Source organism: Phaseolus vulgaris, chromosome 11 (assembly GCF_051622355.1).
Source record: "Phaseolus vulgaris cultivar YP4 chromosome 11, ASM5162235v1, whole genome shotgun sequence".
NCBI classification, from domain to species: domain Eukaryota; kingdom Viridiplantae; phylum Streptophyta; class Magnoliopsida; order Fabales; family Fabaceae; genus Phaseolus; species Phaseolus vulgaris.
Window position 1 is genome coordinate 35453138 of NC_143508.1, and position 22131 is coordinate 35475268.

Consider the following 22131-nt stretch of genomic DNA (forward strand, 5'->3'; position numbering starts at 1 on the left):
TCCTCTTGAAGACTTGCCCGTCCTCGGTGTCTTCATCATCCTATGAGGGAATCACCACCACCCCTTTGCCTTTGTCCAGGGGGGGCTGGTGTGGTTGCAGTTTCGACCATGGTGAGGGGCACGACCGCGATGGGAGGTGGAGAGCTAGGAGTGTGGGTGGCATGTGGGGAAGGAAAGTCTTGGTTAGGTGCTGTTGCTGGGAGGGTTTGAGAGTGGGATGTTGGAGAGGTTGGAGGAGTAGGCCCGGGGGCTGGGTGTGTGGAGGCATCAACTCCTTTAGATGTGGTTTTGCCCCGGGCTGCCAAAGCCTTGGCAAGCCTCATTCTTTTTTTCACATCCATTTTTGAATCTGCTCCAAGGAAGCAAACAAAGCAGAGGTTAGGCACAGGCTAAGTCAAAGCTTGAAGCATAATCAGATATACTATGGAGACCTAAAGCAAACAGGCAGTTCACATACGAACAAGAGTAAACACTAGCAGAAGCAGGAATCAAAGAAGATGAGTGGGGAGTAGTTCCCATACTAAGGTATTGGGTGAGGGCTGCGGAGTCGTATTCACGTGCTATCAAGCACACTTCTCGATCTGTTGAGGGTAGTTCGTCCAAGGTTTTGGGTTTGGTTAGCTTTAGTTTCTTCACCCAGTATAAAGGGTAGCCGTCCAGCGCTGTGGGGTCGTGCTCAGTACAACACACTCTTAAAAACTTACCCCTCCATCCTATGTAGGACTGTTGGAACAAGGATAGAAGGATCCTCCCGGCGATGCCACTGAAGCTGACCCAGAGGCTTTCCCCTTGTTTCTTGACCTCGAAGAAATGGAGGAATATGTCTACAGAAGGAGGCTGGTCAAAGTACCCGCAAAGAATTCCAAACGCCTTGACGAAGGCCTAGCTATTGGGGTGTAGCTAGGCAGGGGCGACGTTTATCTCGGTAAGGAGCTCTCTCTCGAACCCAGAGAAAGGCAGACGCAGACCTATGCGTTTGAACACGGTCTAGTAGAAGAAGAAGAAAGCCTCCCCATCATTTGACCGATCGTCCATACAAACGGGCTCACCCGGTGTGCAAGGACAAACGGATATGTAGGCATCATGCCTCTTGGTGAAGGCACTGAATTTGTAAGCGCCTGGTTCGCCCACATGGGCCCTCCAGTCATATAAGGTGGTTAAGGTTGAAGTCTCAGCAAGCAGTTCGTCAGAGTACCAAGGGTATCAGGATTTGTAGTTGACGCTAGGAGGTGGAGGGTTGGCGGTGGTTTTGATACGCGCCATGATGCGGCAAAGGAAGCTGAGCAGAAAGAAATACAAGGGTTTAGTAAACAAAGGGCCATGGTATCAAAATGGGTAGAAATCCCAGAAACCCCTACCCCCACGAGAAAATCAGAAAATAGGGAAAATGGAGGAGCGAGAGGAAGAGCGTGAATGCAGGAATTTAAACAGTCCCAAGCAGTTTATAACATAGAATAGCAAGATTAAGGAGCAAGCGATGGGTCAGAGCCATACCTTTAAAGATTGATCGAACAAAGGTGCGAGCTTTGTAAGGAAGGAATCGCAAGAGCTTCAGGAAGAAGATGAACAGTGAAGAAATGGATGTTATTGATGAAACAGTGCTCAGAGCGCGCATCTTTTGAAAGGTATAACGTAAACATTGAGAAGCGCTAGCGACACTCAGCCTCAACCGCAGGATTGGGCCACATGTCGAGAGATTAAAGCATAACTTAAGGTGTCACGTCACAAGCACAGGAACGTCTCATCATCAAACGCCATGTGGACGGTAGGGCGAGGCCTTGGTCTTTTCACTAAAAACAAGTTATCAGCTCAAGACTGTATATCGACCCGTCTTTGGGCGTTGACCAAAGTCAGCATATGGTAGGACCCACTAGGGGCTCCAAGAGGAAAAGTTAATTTGTTGACCGCTTCGGGTGTTCACAGGCCTCGGGCGTCGCCAAGTTCGGGTCTCGCCAGCTTTGGGCGTCGACCGTTGTAGGGCCTCGACTGCCATAGGTGTCGCCCACCTCGAAGACGTAACCAGTTGTCCTGAGAACGTGGTTTGGCCTAGATGGTGCCACCCTACGATACCCACGGATAGAAATGACCGTGGAGGGGGCAGCATAGACGGAGGCGGCACGGTAGAGGCCTGGAGGCCTCGGGCCTCGGTATGTCAAGAAGTGAGCATAGCTGTGAAAGGTGGATTTAAAGCCACACCTTTAGTACCAGTAAAAAGAGCCCCAATCCACGACTTATCCGCGCATGAGGTGTAGGAATGAGGTGGAACACACCACCGCTGATGCCCTCTAGAGTAGATATGACCTATAAGAGGCCACGCCCCAGAGGAGCGTCTACATGCAGGGTACGTGAGCAACTCAAGGGACTCTCAAGGGAAGTGACTCAGAGACGAGTGCATTAGTTGGCTCCGATGCAGTCACCCCTGGGCGCACCAGCACTCCAACAGGGCTACCACACGCGCTGGGATAGTCCTAAGTTTGGAATACAGTGTCATGAGGTACACTCACTAGTGAACTTAAGTCAGGGAAGCCACGTGGCGGAAACACCAGCAAAGGTATATAAGGCACAAAGAGAAACAACATAAGGTACGTTTTCTAGATACTCTGTCATTTGGCAAACTGTACGCACTTGTGAACTTGAGAGAGAATAGGAGAGAATTCTGTTACGCACTTCCAAGAGCATGGTTTTTGCCTTGTTCTGATACGGAGGTGCACGGTGTTTCCTGCCCCGATTACTGACTTGAGCGTCGGAGTGCAAACGGCCGCGAGTGCGCCATTTGCCTCTGTGTTTCAGAAAATCTTCACACGACGAGGAGGAGTCTCGAAGATCTGCATTCCACCGTTAGATGATACGCACGAAGGTGCTCGAGTTTCTAGCAGGAAGAGTGACCATTGAAGCTTCGTGTTTTTCATTCTTCACATAGTCGTTACATGCTCAATATAGAAACTTTTGCTCTGATTGATCTTTCTGCGTCTTGAACATGTGATTAATTAAAATTCTTTCTTTATATTCTTAATATATGAATATGATTTTGTTTCATAGTTTAGAAGGGTCTGACATGTAGTAATCCAAATAGATTGTCAATAGTTGATTCTTCAAAAATCGTTTTGATCTTCTATTATGACCAGATGCCAAATTATCATATAAAGAGATTATCTTACATAACCTTATACTATTGAAATTTTTTGTTCATAGTATTGAATCCACTTATGCTTTTTTAAATGTACATCGTCTAGTGTGTTCATTCTTTAGGAATGTTTTGATAGCACGTCTAGTATCTTTGTGTTCAAAATAATCGTCTAATAGTTATCAAAATACTTAATCATCTAATAGGTTCAACCAACGTAGAATGTCTATTAAGTCTTGATCCTGCCGACAACTCGAACGTGGAGGAATCGCTTTGTAGCACTCTCTATCCCGTCTACGCGACTGTGTTCTCTGCAAAATCACCCTCAGAACCTTCTCTTGGATCTCCAAGTGCGACCTGCAAAACACACAGACGGCGCCTCTAGCGACCGTTTGCACTCCGACGATCAAGTTAGACCACAGAACCACCAATGAGAAAAACTAGTAGTGTGTGTGAAAAACTCTTGCTCTCTTTTTTCTCATATCTCCTCAATCTCTCCCTGATTCTATTTTATGCCTCTCTCTGTATCTGGGCCTAACAGAATTCTGTTATGCCCCTCTGGCATGTGTCAGAACCCTGTTATGCTTTTCTGAGACAATGTACCTCCAGAATCAGTAGAGTGTGGGTGTCTGTGCGTGTCCGCGCGTCTCTGCGCTTGGCTGCGCTTGTCTGTACCTTTAGCGGTACGGAGTGCACCTTTATCTGGACCGCGCCCTTCTCAGATGATGACACGTGGAGGCATGTGACTCACATCTGACCCTACACGTGTCACTACTTGAAGGGCTCTAGCGCTTCTCTTTGTGTACTAAGTTATTCCCTTGCGGAGTAACTTAGCATATTTCTTCCATCTGGGTAAATCGCATACTCTCAGGAGAACGCCAGGTGTGGCTGGTCTAGGCACACTCACCAAGCGTTGCTCTCTGCGTGGACGGCTTACCCTTCACGCACGTAATGGGTTGAGGGAGTCACCAATCACTGATCGGTTAATAGCTCCCTCAGGCCACTCTCGTGCACGATTCCCTGAGATGTGCTCATGCGAGGTCCATGTGTAACGCTCTCGCTGGGAACCTCAGTCCCAGCTTAACTGCGTGTAACACGAGGCCCCGATGACCATGCACACCGATGACTGATCAGTGCTCTATTGCTTCTCGCATTCTGCCCCCAGGCGTTAGTCTGGGAACTGGTCTGTTGGTGGCCACTTGGTTACTGACCACCGATCACCGTTCTGGGTGATCTGTCCCCTGACCTCTCTGCCACTTGATCTGTCGGTGGTCACTTGGTTACTGACCCCCCGATCACCGCTCTTGGCGATCGCCTCCCTGATCTCTCTGCCACCTGGTCCACGTGTCACCCTGCGAGTGGTCCACGTGGTTCTCTGCTGCTGACGTCATTGACTACCGATGACCGATCGGATCAAGTCTTTTACTCAACTTGCAAACCTAGTAACTTTATTAGTCATCTTAGCATACCTTATTGATTTTTGTTATGATGAAAACTCATAGAATCTCGTGTTACAATGGGTATTAGATCGTCTAACTGGTCATAGATCGTCTCGCATCTTAATAAAATTAATGCATCGTTAATTGCATTTATTGAATTGGTTTTGGATACACGTGGCCCCATCGACGGCCAGCGTGGTGTGCCGCTAGCGCTTCTCTTATTCAAATTGGCGCGCGCCTTCACTGTTCCTTCATCTTCTTCAATCGACTCTTAGACTTCCTGCGAACTCTCTCTCTGCGCACCCATCTTTCTTCAAGTTTTCTGCTTCCAAACCTCTCACGATCACCCAAAGGTATGGTTTTTCTTCTTCCTGGGTCCATTTAGGTCATTTTTACCGATTGCATTTGATCCTGCCTGTTGACCAGAACGTTGGAACCTGCCTCATCAAAGGATCGACTTGTGCACCGCTTCGAACCTCCGTCCTCCTTCGAGATCCACCTCAAGAACCTGCAAAAGAACAGAGCGGCGCCGCCGCGGCCGATCGCACTCCAACGCCCAAGTCAGTGACCGAACCACCAAATACTAAGAGCAAGAACACTCAAGAAATCTCAAGGAACCGTGCAATGTTCTCTCTCACAGTAAGCTCTAGAACTCGCAAGCGTAAAGAGTGTAATCTGAACGTGCGTACCTCAGAAAGTTCGTTGAGAACTCTTATATACCTGGTCACTTTCTCTCTCCTGGCAGTTACAGACCTGGACACGTGGCTCGCATCCAGTCGTACACGTGCCATCATCTGGAGCCTCCTTGACTTGGGCGCTGCTTCTGACTCTCTTTTTGGCTAAGTTATTTATGCATGGTATTGCCCAGTGCACAGCTAACTTGGGAGCGCGATCTCTACTGGAACTGGCGAGTTAGGGTGCCCTCGTACACCTTCCCTGTGGTCTCGTCGGCCGCCTTCATAATCTGCACCACTTTCATCTCTGACGATGTGCTTACTCTGGCGATCTCCAATCGCTTGGTCGCCTGAGTTTTCATCTGGCGACTTCACCTTCCACTGGGCGATCGCCTGGTATGCTTAATGATCGGAACACGCCAACTTAATCACTGGCGACTTCACGAGCCCCCCGACTTCCTCCCCTTCTGTCAACCTGGCGCCTTGTCAACACACCTACACTGTAGCTTGGTGCCACGTCATCACTTCCGACTACCAGGGCGGCACACAAGCCCCCCAGTCTTAAGCGAAGACTTGTCCAGCGAAAAGACTGAAAGAGTCACGTCAACACCGACCTACGTGGCACTGACGCAGAATTCCAAGCGGTTGTACTTTCTGCTCCTCTGACGCTCCACCAAACCCCCCACCCATCGCTCGACACGTGGCTTCATCAACGGTTACCTTTAGTTACCGTTTGCGCTTCCCAAACCCATTTCGAAAAACCCTTAAACCCATTTTCACTCCACACTGTTCCATCACTTTTCTTCGTATTCACAAACGCTCTAACCTTCTTCTGCGAAAAAGCTCTCGACGTTCTTCAACTCTCTGAATCATCAACATTCTTCCTCGCCTTTCTGATCATAAAAAGGTACTTCCTTTCCTTCTTCTGCTGGTTTTCCCTGCATTTTAACCGATTCGCATCATCCTGTAACTGCCTGGTGCATACGTTGTGGGTCGCTTTTGCCATTTCTCCTTCTACGTAACTTAGGGCTTCGTCAATCGTTGCAACGAACCTACGTTCGTTCGTTTTTCTCCTTTCTTCCATGATCGAGTCAGCCTCTGTGACCCCTGATCATTTTTTTTCTTTTCTTCTTCCTTTGCAGCTTCCATTATGACTCGCACCAAGATCACCCCGAATCCTCCTCCTTCATCGCGAAACCCTTCCTCTCAAGCACTCAACCCACCGCGAGCACGCGGTGCTTCATCTTCCCAGGCTGAGAGGCCTGCACCTTCCTGCCCCAACCTGGCCCAGGCTACTCCGCCAGTCACCGGAGGAGCCTCCGTCCCCACACCAGACTTCAAAAAATTGTATCCCTGGGCCAACTCGACCCTGCTGAGGGAAACATCTTCTGTGAACTCTGCGGGGGCAGTTTTGCGGTTGAAGAAGGGGGATGAACTTCATCAATGATTCCACAAGGAGCACGATGAGAAGATGACAGTGCTACCTTGCCCCCCCGATCTGCCCGTTTGTGCCGACGATAAGGCGAGCAATGACGGGCCCTTCTGCTTCGTCTACACAACGCTATTCAAGAAGGTGAAACTAAGGTTTCCCTTTACACGTTTCGAGAGGGAGCTCCTCACCGAGCTCAACATTGCCGCCGCCCAGCTCCACCCCAACAGCTGGGCGTTTGTGCGAGCATTCCAAGTGATGTGCGACCATCTGGGGTTGCCAGCATCCGTAGACGTATTCTTGTTCCTTTTTGAAGCCAAGCACCCAGGAGACCGCCTGTGGGTGAGCTTGAATGGGATTGCTGGGAGGTCGATCCTCTCCATCTTCCAGCAGTCCTATAAAGACTGGAAGGGAAAGTTCGTCCAAGTGCGCCCCAACGACAAGGACACTTCCCTACTCGACGGCTTCCCCTTGTACTGGGTAAACAAGGGGAGCAAAGAGTCCAAGAGCTGCTTCAGGAGACCCAGAAGTCCTGATAGCATGGGTGCACTGGACAGGGATCTCTGCTTCTTTTGAAAGAGTGTGGCGGATGCCAACATCACCTTCCTCACCACCACCCTGATCTGCTTCGAATTCTTTGAGGACCAACTCGAAATTCGAATAGGTTAGAACATTCGAGCCTCTTGTTTTAATACTTGCTTCTGTTAACTGTTTCTGGGCGTCTTGTGCGTTGTGCGCAAGACTTTGGTTTTATATTTCTGCACTATTTGTCTGCTTTGCTGTTGCATACTGCCTTATGCATTTATCTTCTCTCTGAACTAACCCATGCATTTTTGCTCTTATGCAGATAACATGTTGGGCCAGGACAAGCTTGCTGAATTGAGGACGCTCGCCCGACTCCATGGGTTGGCCACGGGCTCTCAAACAGTGCCAAATTCTGTGGTGGAGATCGCCGCCGCACAGGGCCGATCGCCACCTAAGGGCCCAGCTCCCTCCGACGTCCAAACCGCAGCCCAGCGTAAAAAACTCGTCCTCAAAAGGCCCAAGAGGAAAGCTCCCCAGGTAGTCCACGAGGAGGAGGAAGAAGATGACGAGGTCACCGAAGATGGCCTTGTTACAAAGAGGAAGAGGGTGGCACCTTCTTCACCACCTGCCCCACCCCCTCTTCCAACCTCAACACCGCCATCCACGCCTGCTCCACCTCCAACAATGCCATCTCCACCAGCTCCCGCTTCCCTAGTCCAAGCCATTCCATTGGCAACTGCACCACCCGCGGTTGAGGCCGCCGAAGACAATTTCTTGGAGGACCCTCCAAGCGCCTCCACGCCATATGTATCAGCTGGAGGGGGACCTCCTTCCAACGCCTCAGCCGCAGATGTTGCTCCAATCGGGGATGAGGTTGCCCACACCTCTCCGATTCTGATCACCGAGTCCACGACGTCGCCACCACGAGCAGAAGCGCCTACTGAAGAACCAACTAAAGAAGGTGGCGACGAAAACCAACAACAGGCCCACCCAGCGCCTCTCCAAGCTGCAAACCTCCCTCTTGAGGTCACGAGGATGTGGGAGCCTTTATCTGCTAAGCTGAAGACGATAGCAGAAGACATCCCCGCCATCATAACTAGAGCGGTGCAGAGCTCCACCAGGAAGCTCCAGGACGACCTCTTCAACCTTAAAACTGAGAACAGCACCATGAAGGTTGAGGTGGAGAAGTTGTCCTTCAATCTGACGCTCGCGGAGATTGAACACTCCCGAGTAGAAGATGCGATGAGCACCGAGCTCCGATTGGCGCGCAAGGAGGCCACTGAACTCCGCCATAAGGTACAACAACTGGCTCAAGAAAAGATTGAACTAGAGAGCAAAATTGTGTCGTATCGCGTTAAGGTTGCTGACTTGGAAGCTTCGATAAAAACTGACGCCGCCAAGGTGAAAAAACTGGAGCAGAGGTCTGCTGATCGGGAGATCTTCCTGGGTAAGGTGGAGAAGGCGAGGGACGACGCCATTGCTGAGCTTGCCGAGGCCAACAAAGAGAAAGGGAAAATCACTGCTGAACTGGGCCAAGTGCAAGCGGAATCCAAGAAGGTTGCTGAAGACCTTCTCCAAGCTCAAGAGATCAACGAAAAACTCAAGAAACAAATCGAAGAGCTGGAGCAGCAGAATAAGGGGCTGAAGGAGCAAACTGAAGGACTCCAGAAGCAGATTGAAGATCTTAAAATGAGTTCTGCCCAGATTCTGGCTGCTGGATTCGCTGCTGCACGGGAACAGTTTGCATGCTTGTTCCCCGATCTGGATCTCAGCATGGTGTCTTTAAACAACGAGGTGGTGGATGGGAAGGTGGTTCCCATCGAAGACTGATCAATTTCCCCTCATCCATCACCTTTATGCTTTTTCTTTGTGCAATTGTAATAACCTTCATATTTTCCTGTCCATGTGCTTTGAACTAGTATTTACTTTAATGAAATTGCCCTTGTATTTCTTTCTGCAATTTCTTTGCCCGCTTCAACTTTCCTTGCGCAATTTTACTTCAGCGAAAATAACTTAGTAATTTTGTAGGCCCGATCTTGCACTTAACTGTTTCGAACCATTTCAACTTCAAGCAATAATAATCACTTTCACAGCTCGTAATCTTAAGGCAATTAACCTTAACGTAAAATCACCCTTCAAGCAACGAACTTCAACTCAACCACTGGCTTAAAACATTTCTTCACCCGATCTGCTCCATCAGTACGGGTCTTTCGTTTTCTCGCCGCTGCTTGAACTTTTCCTGGTCGCCAAAGACTCTTGGCGATACCGGCTTCTTTCTGGCTTCATGCCTTGGCCATTGTTCTTTTATCTGGGGGTAGAGGCGCCTTTCGGATCCTTCTCTACCTTCCTGAACTTCAGAATAAAAGACCGGGTGGCTAGGCGTTCTCTTCGAACCTACCTTAGCCACCTTCCAAACTTCGTCCACCCTTAACACCGTACCTGAACTCGTTCAAGACGAGAAGGATTTTATCTTGCCTGAACTCGCTCATAGGCGAGAAGGTCTTTTACTCGCCTGATCTCGCTCATAGGCGAGAAGGTCTTTTACTTTCCTGAACTCGCTCATAGGCGAGAAGGTCTTTTACTTTCCTGAACTCGCTCATAGGCGAGAAGGTCTTTTACTTGCCTCTACATTGCCCCGGGGGTTACATCTTCTCGCCCCCAGAAACACTGAGGACTTTTCACTGGTGCCTCTACATTGCCCCAGGGGTTACATCTTCTCGCCCCCAGAAACACTGAGGACTTTTCACTGGTGCCTCTACATTGCCCCAGGGGTTACATCTCCCCGCCCCCAGAAACACTGAGGACTTTTCACTGGTGCCTCTACATTGCCCCAGGGGTTACATCTCCTCGCCCCCAGAAACACTGAGGACTTTTCGCTCTTCCTCGCCTGCACTCGCTCGACGGCGAGGAGGTCTTTAACTCGCCTCAGGACGCGCGAGGGCGTTGAGGTCTTTTAGTTGGTGCCTCCGATCGCCGAAAGACGATGAGGACTTTTAACTTGTGCCTCCAATCGCCGAAAGACGATGAGGACTTAAAACTTTTAATTGGTGCCTCCGATCGCCGAAAGACGATGAGGACTTAAAACTTTCAACTGGTGCCTCCGATCGCCGAAAGACGATGAGGACTTAAAACTTTAACTGGTGCCTCCGATCGCCGAAAGACGATGAGGACATAAAACTTTTTAGAAAACATGCATCATATCTTTAACTTGCCTTAAGCCACATACAAGTGACAAGGTCTCTCTTCAAAAATTTCTGAAAACAGCAGGTACGCAATCTAAAACAACTTGTACTTCGAAAACTTCTCTTTATTGGGTGGCCTCATTAAAAACCCTCCTTAGGGAAAAAAGAGTGCCCCCTTCAAACTGTTTCAACAGAGACATTGTAATATAACTTCGCGTTTGTCTTTACTTACAAGGCTTCTTAACTGTAATACAACTTCAGGTGCGTGGCGTTCCAAGTGCGAGGAATCGCCCCTCCTTCCAATGTCTCTAAGCAGTAGGCGCCGTTCCCGAGCGCCTCGGTTATTCTGAACGGCCCTGTCCACTGGGGCGATAGTTTATTCTCCATCTCGTACTGGTGGGCTTTCCTCATCACCAGGTCGCCTTCTCGAAACTGTCTTGGCATCACCTTCGAGTTGTATCTTCGTTCAACCCTTCTCTTCACTGCTTCAGCCTTCAATCTCGCCTCTTCCCTGACTTCCTCCAGTAGATCCAGGTTCAGCCTTCTCTCTTCATTCGAGTCTTCCTCTACAAAGTTCTGGAATCTCGGCGAGCTCTCCTGGATCTCTACTGGAATCATTGCATCACACCCATAGACCAAGCTGAATGGGGTCTCGTGGGTTCCTGACTGCTCGGTGGTGTGGTACGCCCAGACTATACGGGGTACCTCCTCAACCCAGCTTCCTTTGGCTTTCTCTAGTCTTCTCTTCAAACCTCTCAGCAACACCCGATTAGCTGACTCCACCTGGCCATTCGTCTGAGGGTGCTCGACGGATGCAAACACTTGTTGAATTCCCACCCCTTCGCACAGCTTCTTCAACAAGTGGCTTGCAAACTGAGTCCCATTGTCTGACACCAGGCGCTTGGGCACTCCAAACCGGCACACAATATTCTTCCACACGAAACCTTCGATCTTGTGTGCGGTGATCTGGGCCACTGGCTCTGCTTCGATCCACTTGGTGAAATACTCAATCGCCACCACCAAGTACTTCATCTGCCTGATCGCCAGCGGGAAAGGTCCCAGGATGTCGATTCCCCACGTATGAAACGGCCAAGGGCTGTAGATCGACTTCAACTCTTCGGGAGGCGCCTTGTGCCAATCGGCGTGCTGTTGGCATTGTTTGCAACATTGGGCATACTTCTTGCAGTCTTCTCTCATCGATGGCCAGTAATACCCTGCACGGAGAGTTCTTCCGGCCAGAGCTCGACCCCCGACGTGGCTTCCGCATATACCTTCGTGGAGCTCTGCCATGATTCTCGTGCACTTCTCGCCATGTACGCATTCCAGGAGTGGGTGAGTGAACCCAAACCTATACAGATCACCATCAATCAATGTGTACTTGCTAGAATTTTTCTTTACCTTCCTAGCCTCTGTCGGATCCAGTGGGAGAAGGCCATCTGCCAGGCATCGCTTGTACTGTGTTATCCAGGTGTCTGGCTCATGGATCGCACAGACCTGCGTCATGTTCACCTTCTCTCCTCGACATGCTCTAATTCTCGGCGATCTCAAAGTCTCTTGCGTCAGGGACTTATGACTTCTCGCTGCTTTCTCCGTCGACTTGCTTATCTGAAGAACCAGGTGATCTGCCACAAATGCTCTCGGCGTCTTCAGAGTTTCTTGAATCACCGTCCTCTGCCTACCCCCCTTGCCTGAGCTGGCGAGCTTAGCTAGCAAGTCAGCTCGGGCATTCTGCTCCCTGGGCACATGTACTACTTCAAAGGAGGCAAAGGAACTCTTCAATTCCTGCACATACTCCAAATAGGCCGCCATTTGTGGATCTTTAGCCTGGAACTCGCCTGTTACTTGCCCTGTGACTAGCAGCGAGTCGCTCTTGGCCATTAACACCCTGGCTCCCATCTCCTTGGCCAGCAAAATCCCGGCGATCAGCGCCTCATATTCTGCTTGATTGTTACTGGCTTTGAAGGCAAATCTCAAAGATTGTTCGATCAGCACGCCGTCGGGTCCTTCCAAAATGACTCCAGCACCGCTGCCCTGCTGGTTCGACGATCCATCCACCGAGAGTACCCAACGGAAGTCGTCCCCTTCAACTCGCGTCACCTCAGATGAGAGCTCAACCACGAAATCTGCAAAGATTTGTCCCTTGATAGGGCCTCGAGGCTCATATTTAATATCAAACTCTGACTATTCTACTACCCATTTCACCATCCTTCCTGCAACGTCAGGCTTCTTCAAGACCTTCTGGATGGGCAGGTCAGTCATCACCAGAATGGTGAAGCTATGGAAATAGTGGCGCAACCTCCTCGCCGAAAATACCACAGCCAAAGCAGCCTTTTCCAGGGCCTGATATCTCGTTTCGGGGCCCTGCAACACCTTACTCACAAAATAAATAGGCTCTTGATCCTGGGCGAGCACCGCACTCACCGCCCTCTCAGTTACAGCGAAATACAACCTGAGAGGGGTTCCCACCAGCGGTTTGCACAAGACCGGCGGGCTCGCCAGATATTCCTTCAGCTTGGCGAAGGCTTCCTCGCACTCCTTCGTCCACGCAAACTTGTTATTGCGCCTCAAGCACTGAAAATAGGGATGGCCCTTTTCTCCGCTAGCTGACACAAAGCGAGACAGGGCTGCCATCCGACCTGTTAGCTGTTAAACCTCCTTCACCGTAGCTGGGCTCCTCATCGCCAGGATGGCGGCACACTTATCAGGGTTGGCCTCTATGCCTCTTTCAGTCAAGAGGAAACCCAAAAACTTTCCAGCCTCCACGCCGAAAATGCATTTCTCTGGATTAAGCTTTAATCTGAACTTGGCGATCGTCGTGAACAATTCTTCCAAGTCTGCAACGTGCTTGCTCTTTTCCGGCGAGGTCACGACCATGTCATCGACGTACGCTTGCACGTTCCTTCCCAGCATCGGTGCAAGTACTCGATCCATCAGCCTCTGGTATGTGGCCCCCGCGTTCTTCAGCCCAAACGGGATCACCTTGTAGCAGTAGCACGATCTCTCCGTCATGAAGGCTGTCTTCTCTTCATCCATGGGATGCATCTTAATCTGATTATACCCCGAGAAGGCATCCAGGAAGCTCAACAGCTTACACCTTGCAGGGCTATCCACCAGGGCGTCTATGCTTGGTAAAGGATACGAATCCTTTGGGCAAGCCTTGTTCAGGTCAGTGAAATCGACGCACATGCGCCATTTCCCGTTACTCTTCTTCACCAGCACGACATTTGCCAACCATTCAAGATACTGAACTTCCCTGATGTGGCCTGCAGCGAGGAGTTTCTGTGTTTCGTCCCTGATCGCCTGCCTCCTCTCTTCGTTGAACTTTCTTCTTCTTTGTCGCACTGGTCTTACCAAGTTGTCCATCGCCAGATTATGGCACAGGAAGTCGGGATCGATCCCGGGCATGTCCGAAGCGGACCATGCAAACGCGTCTAGATGCCGCTCAATCACCTTGGCGATCTGGTCCTGGAGCTCAACCTCCAGGGATCTTCCTAGCTTGAAGATCTTTCCCCCGATTTCTCTCTCGAGCCACTGCTCGACGGGTTTTGGTCTGGTTTCTTTGGTGATCACCGCCCTGGCGATTCCCAGTTCTCTCGCTTCCTCGGGGCGATTCCTTGCCTCTTCCTCCTCCAGACCAGCATTCCCCTCCCCCAGCTCTGCGTCCACCATCTCCACGTCCCTTCCGGCGATCTCTTCTGTTACCGTCGATCTAGGCTTCACACCGGGAGGCGGGGTGGTTGTTACGTAACTCACCGATCTCTTGTTTTTCAGGCTATTCTCATAGCACTTCTTTGCTTCCTTCTGATCGGATTTGATGGTGATGACCACCCCCTCCATGGATGGCAACTTCACCTTCATATGCCGGGTCGATGGTATGGCACCTATCCTGTTGAGCGTGGGTCTTCCCAACAGGATGTTGTATGCTGAAGGGGCGTTTACAACCAGATACTTGATTTTTTCCGTTCTTGAACCCGCCACGTCTGTAAATGTTGTCCTTAACTCTATGTACCCCCTGACCTCCACTTGGTCACCAGCGAACCCATACAAACACCCTCCATAGGGCCTCAGCTGGTCAAGGGGCAGCTCCAACTGCGTGAAAGTCGGCCAGAACATCACATCTGCCGAGCTTCCCTGGTCCACCAGCACCCTGTGGACCTTTCTTCCTGTTGTTATCAACGAAATTACTATGGGATCGTTGTCATGAGGCACAACATCCCGGAGATCTTGCTTGGTGAATATATTATCCACTTTTGGCGAGTGGTCTTCAAACATATCCACCGTCATCACAGACCTTGCGTACTTCTTCCTCTGTGATGCGGTGCATCCACCGCCTGAGAAACCCCCTGCGATGGTGTGGATTTCTCCGTGCGTGGGCATCTCGTGCTGCTGAGCTTCAGCACCTGCTGGTTGGGAGCTCGACGCGCCCCCCGCCCTTCTGTCCAGCAAATAATCATTTAGGAACCCGCTCTTTACCAGATCGTCGAGCTGGTATCCTAATGCTAAACACGAGTCCACTGTATGGCCAAAACCCTAGTGAAACTCACACCAAGCGTCTGGCTTTGGTCCCAGCACCTTGTCGCCCACCTTTTCTGGCGCCTTCAACCTAGCGGATATGTTCGGAATGGCGATCAGATCCGCCAATCCCATGACAAACTTGTGCTTAGGCGGGCGATTGTATTCCCGGCGTGCTGGTTGCTGGCGTCCTTGGCCCCTACCCTTGTTCTTCCTTGGATCATAAGGATGGCGAGTCCTCTGATCCCTCCTGGCCGCCGCTGTCTCCAGCACCCTCTACGGCTGGATCCTGGTCTGGGAGCGTGGCCTAGCGGGAGCTACGCTTCCTCTCTTCTCGGCGACCTCGCTCTCGTCGGCTATGTGGGCCACCGCAAGTCGCCTAACCTCAGCAAACGTGGCGGGGTGTGCCCTGATCAACGCCTCGCAGAACGGTCCCGGCAACACGCCCTTCTTGAATGCATAGACCAGCAATTCTTCATCTTTGGCCGGCGATCTGACCATCTGCGCCCCAAAGCGATTCAGGTAGTCTCTGAGGGACTCTCTCTGATATTGCCTTATATCAAACAAATCATAAGACACCCTGGGCGGTGCCTTATTCACAATGTACTGCTCGACGAAAATCTTCGAGAACTGTTGAAAACTGGTTATGTGACCGTTAGGCAGGCTCACAAACCATTCCAGCGTCGTTCCCTGGAGCGTGCTCACGAACATCTTGCAATACACGGCGTCTGATCCCCCTGACAACATCATCTGCGTATGGAACGTGGTGAGATGAGCCTCAGGATCCTCCACGCCGGTGAAAACAGCCTTAACAGGAACCACACTGTGTCAGTAATCGCCTGAACAAAAGGCATAGGAAAAACACGAGGTGGCGACGATGGCGCAACCTCTTCAGCAGAAGAACGCCCTTGCTGCTCCTGAAGAGCTTGACGCAGCTCCTCAGTCACCTTGCTAAGCTCCTCATTCCTGGCGCGAGAGGCGACCAGGTCCTCATGCATTCTCGCCTGTTCTATGTGCGAGGCTTCCACAGTTGCCTGTAAAGAACGCATCATCTCTGCCATCTGCGCCATGGTCATGGCGGCGGCGCCTTCAGCAGCGACGGGCGCAACCGGACTTGAACGATTGCTTCTCATTTTTCTCATGAAACTTATCGAATCACAGAATGCAGTGAACAACACTTACTTCAGCCACGATCGATTCAGCGATCAATCGGAAAAACTGCGCGAAACTCCGCAAGAACACCGCAAACCTTCAAACAAACCTGCAACTCCACCAGAAACCACCGCTTCTCCCACAGATAACCAAACGAGCGAGGGAACTCAAATTCCACCGAACAGATCACACGCAAACGGCAGAAAGCTTCACTTCACCGAACAAAAATCCAAACGAACGGTGGAAAATGCGAAAACACCGAACAAATCTCAAGCGAACAGCAAACTACGGTTGCACCAGCACACGACCACACAGAAAATCACGAAAACCTCCAAGAACTCACGCTGTGGATGGGAACAGGTTTTACACGGCCACACGGTGGGCGCCTGATGATCCTGCCTGTTGACCAGAACGTTGGAACCTGCCTCGTCAAAGGATCGACTTGTGCACCGCTTCGAACCTCCGTCCTCCTTCGAGATCCACCTCAAGAACCTGCAAAAGAACAGAGCGGCGCCGCCGCAGCCGATCGCACTCTAACGCCCAAGTCAGTGACCGAACCACCAAATACTAAGAGCAAGAACACTCAAGAAATCTCAAGGAACCGTGCAATGTTCTCTCTCACAGTAAGCTCTAGAACTCGCAAGCGTAAAGAGTGTAATCTGAACGTGCGTACCTCAGAAAGTTCGTTGAGAACTCTTATATACCTGGTCACTTTCTCTCTCCTGGCAGTTACAGACCTGGACACGTGGCTCGCATCCAGTCGTACACGTGCCATCATCTGGAGCCTCCTTGACTTGGGCGCTGCTTCTGACTCTCTTTTTGGCTAAGTTATTTATGCATGGTACTGCCCAGTGCACAGCTAACTTGGGAGCGCAATCTCTACTGGAACTGGCGAGTTAGGGTGCCCTCGTACACCTTCCCTGTGGTCTCGCCGGCCGCCTTCATAATCTGCACCACTTTCATCTCTGGCGATGTGCTTGCTCTGGCGATCTCCAATCGCTTGGTCGCCTGAGTTTTCATCTGGCGACTTCACCTTCCACTGGGCGATCGCCTGGTATGCTTAATGATCGGAACACGCCAACTTAATCACTGGCGACTTCACGAGCCCCCCGACTTCCTCCCCTTCTGTCAACCTGGCGCCTTGTCAACACGCCTACACTGTAGCTTGGTGCCACGTCATCACTTCCGACTACCAGGGCGGTACAACATTTATCTTCCTCGTTATCATGCATTCATCTTCTCTGTTTTCTCTCTCTCGACCCGCGCTAGGGTTTTTCGCGTTCTTGCTCTGATTTCTGCTTCTCCTTCTTCCTCTTTTCACCTGGGTATCTCTTTCTCCTTTCCCCTTCTCTGTTTTCACCGAACCATTCATCATTCCCTCTTCTTCCATTCATTCTGACTTTTCGTTTTTCCTCCATTGCAGCTATCTCGCGATTGCTCGCTTGAAACAAACCGCTCGCATTATTGCCTCGTCTTCTGGTGCATAGCCTTCCGCAGGTGCGCCAGCTCCACCACCACCCGTTGCGACCTCCTACCATGACAACGCCAGGGTCTACGACTGGGCCCCCCTGGCGTTGCTGGCCGAAACATCCACCCTACTACCGCAGGGTCATCTCACCTCTCTTCTGAGCCATGACCCGGATGAACCTTCGTGCGCCATAGACAGGGAAAACGATTTCAACATCCAAATCCGCATTCCTCCTCGAGGGATGCCCATCTGCGCGGACGATAGGGCCACCAATGGGGTGCCCTTCGTCTTCATCTACTCCGCCGTCTTCAAAAGGTTGAAGCTACGCCTACCATTCACCTTTTTCGAGAAGGAGCTGATGATGGAGTTGAACGTCGCGCCCTGCCAACTCCATCCAAATGCCTGGGCTTTCATCCGGGCATTTCAGATTCTCTGCAATTACTTCGGACTCAATGCCTCTGTGGACGTGTTCCTTTACTTCTTCGAGGCGAAGAACCCCGGGGACAGGTCCTGGGTGAGTTTGAATGGGGTTGCTGGACGGGTGCTCTTGGGCCTGTACCAGCAATCCTTCAAAGACTGGAAAGGCAGGTTCTACATGATATCTGCCACCCCACAAAGTCCAACCCTGCTCGAGGGGTACCCCCTCTACTGGGTTCCTGGGGTTGAGTTCAAGAAACCCCGGGACCTTGAAGCCATGGCCCCCTACGAGCGCGAGCTATGTGGGCTGTTCCTGGGGGCCAAGTACAACTCTGCTCGCCTCATCAAAGATGAGTTCGATGTGTTGGCCCTGAAAAAATACATAGGTAGCTCTTTTCCTTCCACCTCTTAGGATACTTGCACCTTCTCATGCATGCTTGCATACATTTTGACTTACTTGCGTAACTAGGCCATCTAACTCTTCCTTTTCCCATCTATGTAGATTCAATGTCAGGGAAGGACAGGAGGAAAGCTTTGCTGGAGCTTGCCAAGCTTCGGGGGACCAAAGGAATTGGCTCCTCTTCTTCCACCACCCAGCCCATTGCAGCCCCTCCTCTCTCGGTCGCGCCAGATTGAAGGCCCCGAGCAAGGAAGGAAGAGAAAAAGATTGGTGAAGGCCTCTACTTCACTTGCTGCTGCTGCTCCTCCCTCAACCGAAGAGGAAAGCTCTGGCTCTCCTCTTATACACTGCCAGAGGAAACTGCCAGCGGATGAGGGGGCCTCATCTATTCAGCCTGGGGAGATCGAGGTGGTGGAGGTAGAGGAAGGTTCACCCAACAGCCGTCTCCAGCTCTTCAACCACCATCTCTCCCCCCAGCAGGCCAATCTCTTGGTCAATCTGCTCCTCCTGCTGGGGGCGCTTCTGCTCATTCTGGGGATCTCCCACCACCACTGCCAACCTCCTCTGCTGCTGCTAAATGTGGTGGATCCAGCTCGCGACCAAGCGCCTCTGGAGCTAGCCACGAGAACTTCAGCCGGGTCATCACCTTGGTTCGACAGCTCATCAGCAACCGAGAGCTCGTCGAATGGAGCGGAGATGAGGTGGACATGCACCAGGCTAGGCAGATGGTGCTCTCTTTGGAGTTTTCCACCCAGCACCGCAAACAAATAGCCCTGGAGAAGAGGGTAAAGGAGCTTGAGCATGACAAGGAGTCGCTGCAAAGTGACTTCGAAGCTGCCCAGGGGTCTGTAGATCTGATGCGGGGCATGGTGGAAAAAGCTAGGAGGGAGTACCTAGCGCAGGTCCAAGAGACCTCCTCCCTACGCCAACTGAACTCTCAACTAGTGGGGGAGGTGGAGAGAAGAGGCTTGAGGAGGTGGTGGGCAAACTCTCTGAAGCCAAGGGCCAACTGGAAGAAGCTGCCTCTTCCCTTGCTGCCCTTACCACCGAGAGAAATGTTGCGGAGGCCTCGAAGCAAAAACTGGAGGCGGAGAAAGCTGATCTGATGAACGTGGGTGCTGATGCCCTTGCTGACGGATTCGAGCTGGCACTCGAGCAGATCCGATGCATTCTCCCGGACTTGGACCTCTCGCAATTCAGCATTTATCACGAAGTGGTAGATGGAAAGCTCACCCCTCCTCCTTGATCTCTTCTCTTTTTTGTAAATTTATACTTCTGCACAACTTTTTAGTACTTGGAATTTGTATAAGACTTGGTGTGAATACATACTCTCAATTTGTATAAGCTTCTTCTCTTGTATTTTTCTTGAGCTTCACCTTTCTTTATGCGCACGACTAACTGTTAGCTAGCTTAGGTTTAGCGCGATCTTAAGCTTTGTCTCTCCCTTTGCACACGACTAAGTGTTAACCAGCTTAGGCCTAGCGCGATCTGCCTCCTTTGATCTTGGCCTCTACTTTGATCGCGACTAACAACTTCCTTAGCTTTGTCTTTAACAGTTCTTGTGCGCTGCTTTGCACCACTAACCAATCACTGACGACTCATCAGTGATCGTTCTTCGATCTTCACTTAGTTTCTCTGTCGCTCTAACGCTAAGTGCATAGAGGACTTTGACATCGATCGCTCGGGGTGATGCCTCGTTTTGGGGAAAGAAAAGTGTTTCTCGCTAACCCCTCTTACCTTCCCCAAGGTCATCACCCTTCGGCGGATTGAGTCGTTCATTCCCTACCTCACTCCTGGGGTGAGAAGGGTTTCGGACTAAGAGCCTTACTGGGCCAATATTGGTGTATGCCAAGTGGGTAAGGACATTTGTCAAAATCTTTCCTTTCCCTCTCTTGGTCTTACTAGCACCCCTGGCTTTTCAAACCCTTAGCTGCCTGCGCTCACACCTGGGGTGAGGAAGACTTAGATCAGTGCCAGTACTCGCGCCTAGGGCGAGTAAGGCCTAACCGATCACCTGCACTTGCGCCTGGGGCAAGGAGGATTTTAACTTTAATACTTGCGCACACTTGATATGCTGGAAATTTTTTCTTGGGTGGCCTCGTTAAAAACCCTCCTTAGGGAAAAGAGTGCCCCCTTGTCTGTTCAACTGTTCCCACTATATACAAAGCATGTATATTTAGCGCGAGAACGCAACTACTTTACAACTTAACTGAAGTAAAATTTCAAGTGGGTGGCGTTCCACGTTCTGGGGATTGCTCCTCCCTCCAAAGTTTCTAGCCGATAAGCTCCATTCTCCAACGTCTCAATCACTCTGTACGGGCCTGTCCACTTTGGAGACAACTTGTTCTCCATCTCATTCTGATGCGCCTTTCTCATCACCAGGTCACCTTCCTGGAAGCGCCTGAGCCTCACCTTAGAGTTGTGCCTCCGTTCTACTCTTCTCTTTACGGCTTCAGCACTGACTCTGGCTTCTTCTCGCACCTCATCCAGTAGGTCGAGATTCACCTTTCGCTCTTCATTGGATCCTTCAGCAATGAAATTCAAGAATCTGGGGGAGCTCTCCTGTATCTCCACGGGGATCATGGCGTCTGTCCCATAGACAAGGCTGAAGGGTGTCTCATGGGTGCTGGACTGTGGGGTGGTATGATAAGACCATACAATTCTGGGGACCTCCTCTGCCCAGCCTCCTTTGGCCTTGTCTAGTCTTCGCTTCAGCCCCCTGAGCAGTACTCGATTGGCCGACTCCACCTGCCCATTGGTTTGTTGGTGTTCCACTGAAGCGAAAACCTGTTGTATCTTTAACTCTTCACACATCTTCCTCAGCTGATGACTCATGAACTGGGTGCCATTGTCGGAGACCAACCTCTTGGGTATTCCGAAGCGGCAGACGATGTTCTTCCAGACGAAGTGCTCGACTTTCTGTGCGGTGATGTGTGTGACTGGTTCTGCCTCCACCCACTTGGTGAAGTACTCGATGGCCACGATGAGAAACTTCATCTGCCTTATCGCCAGGGGAAAACGTCCTAGGATGTCGATCCCCCATGTGTGGAATGGCCACGGGCTATGGATGGACCTCAACTCCTCAGGAGGTGCCTTGTGCCAGTCTGCGTGCAGTTGACACTGTTTTCAGCGCTGAGCAAACCTTACGCAGTCTTCCTTCAGCTTTGGCCAGTAGTACCCCGCACGGAGTATCCTACTTGCCAAAGCGCGACCACCTACGTGGCTTCCGCACACCCCCTCGTGCAGCTCAGACATGAGTCTGGTGCATTGCTCGCCGTGCACGCAGATCTGCACAGGGTGAGAAAATCAAAATCTAAAGAGGTTTCCATCAATTATAGTAAACTTACTTGAGCTCCTCTTTATCCTTTTTGCCTCTGCCACATCAAGTGGAAGTACACCATCTTCTAAGTACAACTGGTATGGTGTTATCCAGGTGTCGGGTTCCTTCACCGCGCGGACCTCCATCGACTCATCGATCTTCGACGGTCGTGCTCTCACCCTCGGTGCTTTCAACGTTTCTTGAGTCAACGACCGATGACCGATCGTTAGAGGCTCCATTGATCTGCACACATGAAGTACCTGGTTGTCCGACACGAACGCTCGCGGTACCTTCAAGGTCTCCTGAATGACGGTCCTCTGCTTCCCCCCCTTGCCCGAGCTGGCCAGCTTGGCAAGCAGGTCTGCTCTGGCATTTTGCTCTCTTGGCACGTGCACCAATTCAAACTCGGTGAAGGACGTCTTTAGGAGCTGTACATACTCCAGGTAGGCTGCCATCTGGGGATCCTTTGCCTAGAACTCCCCTGTGACCT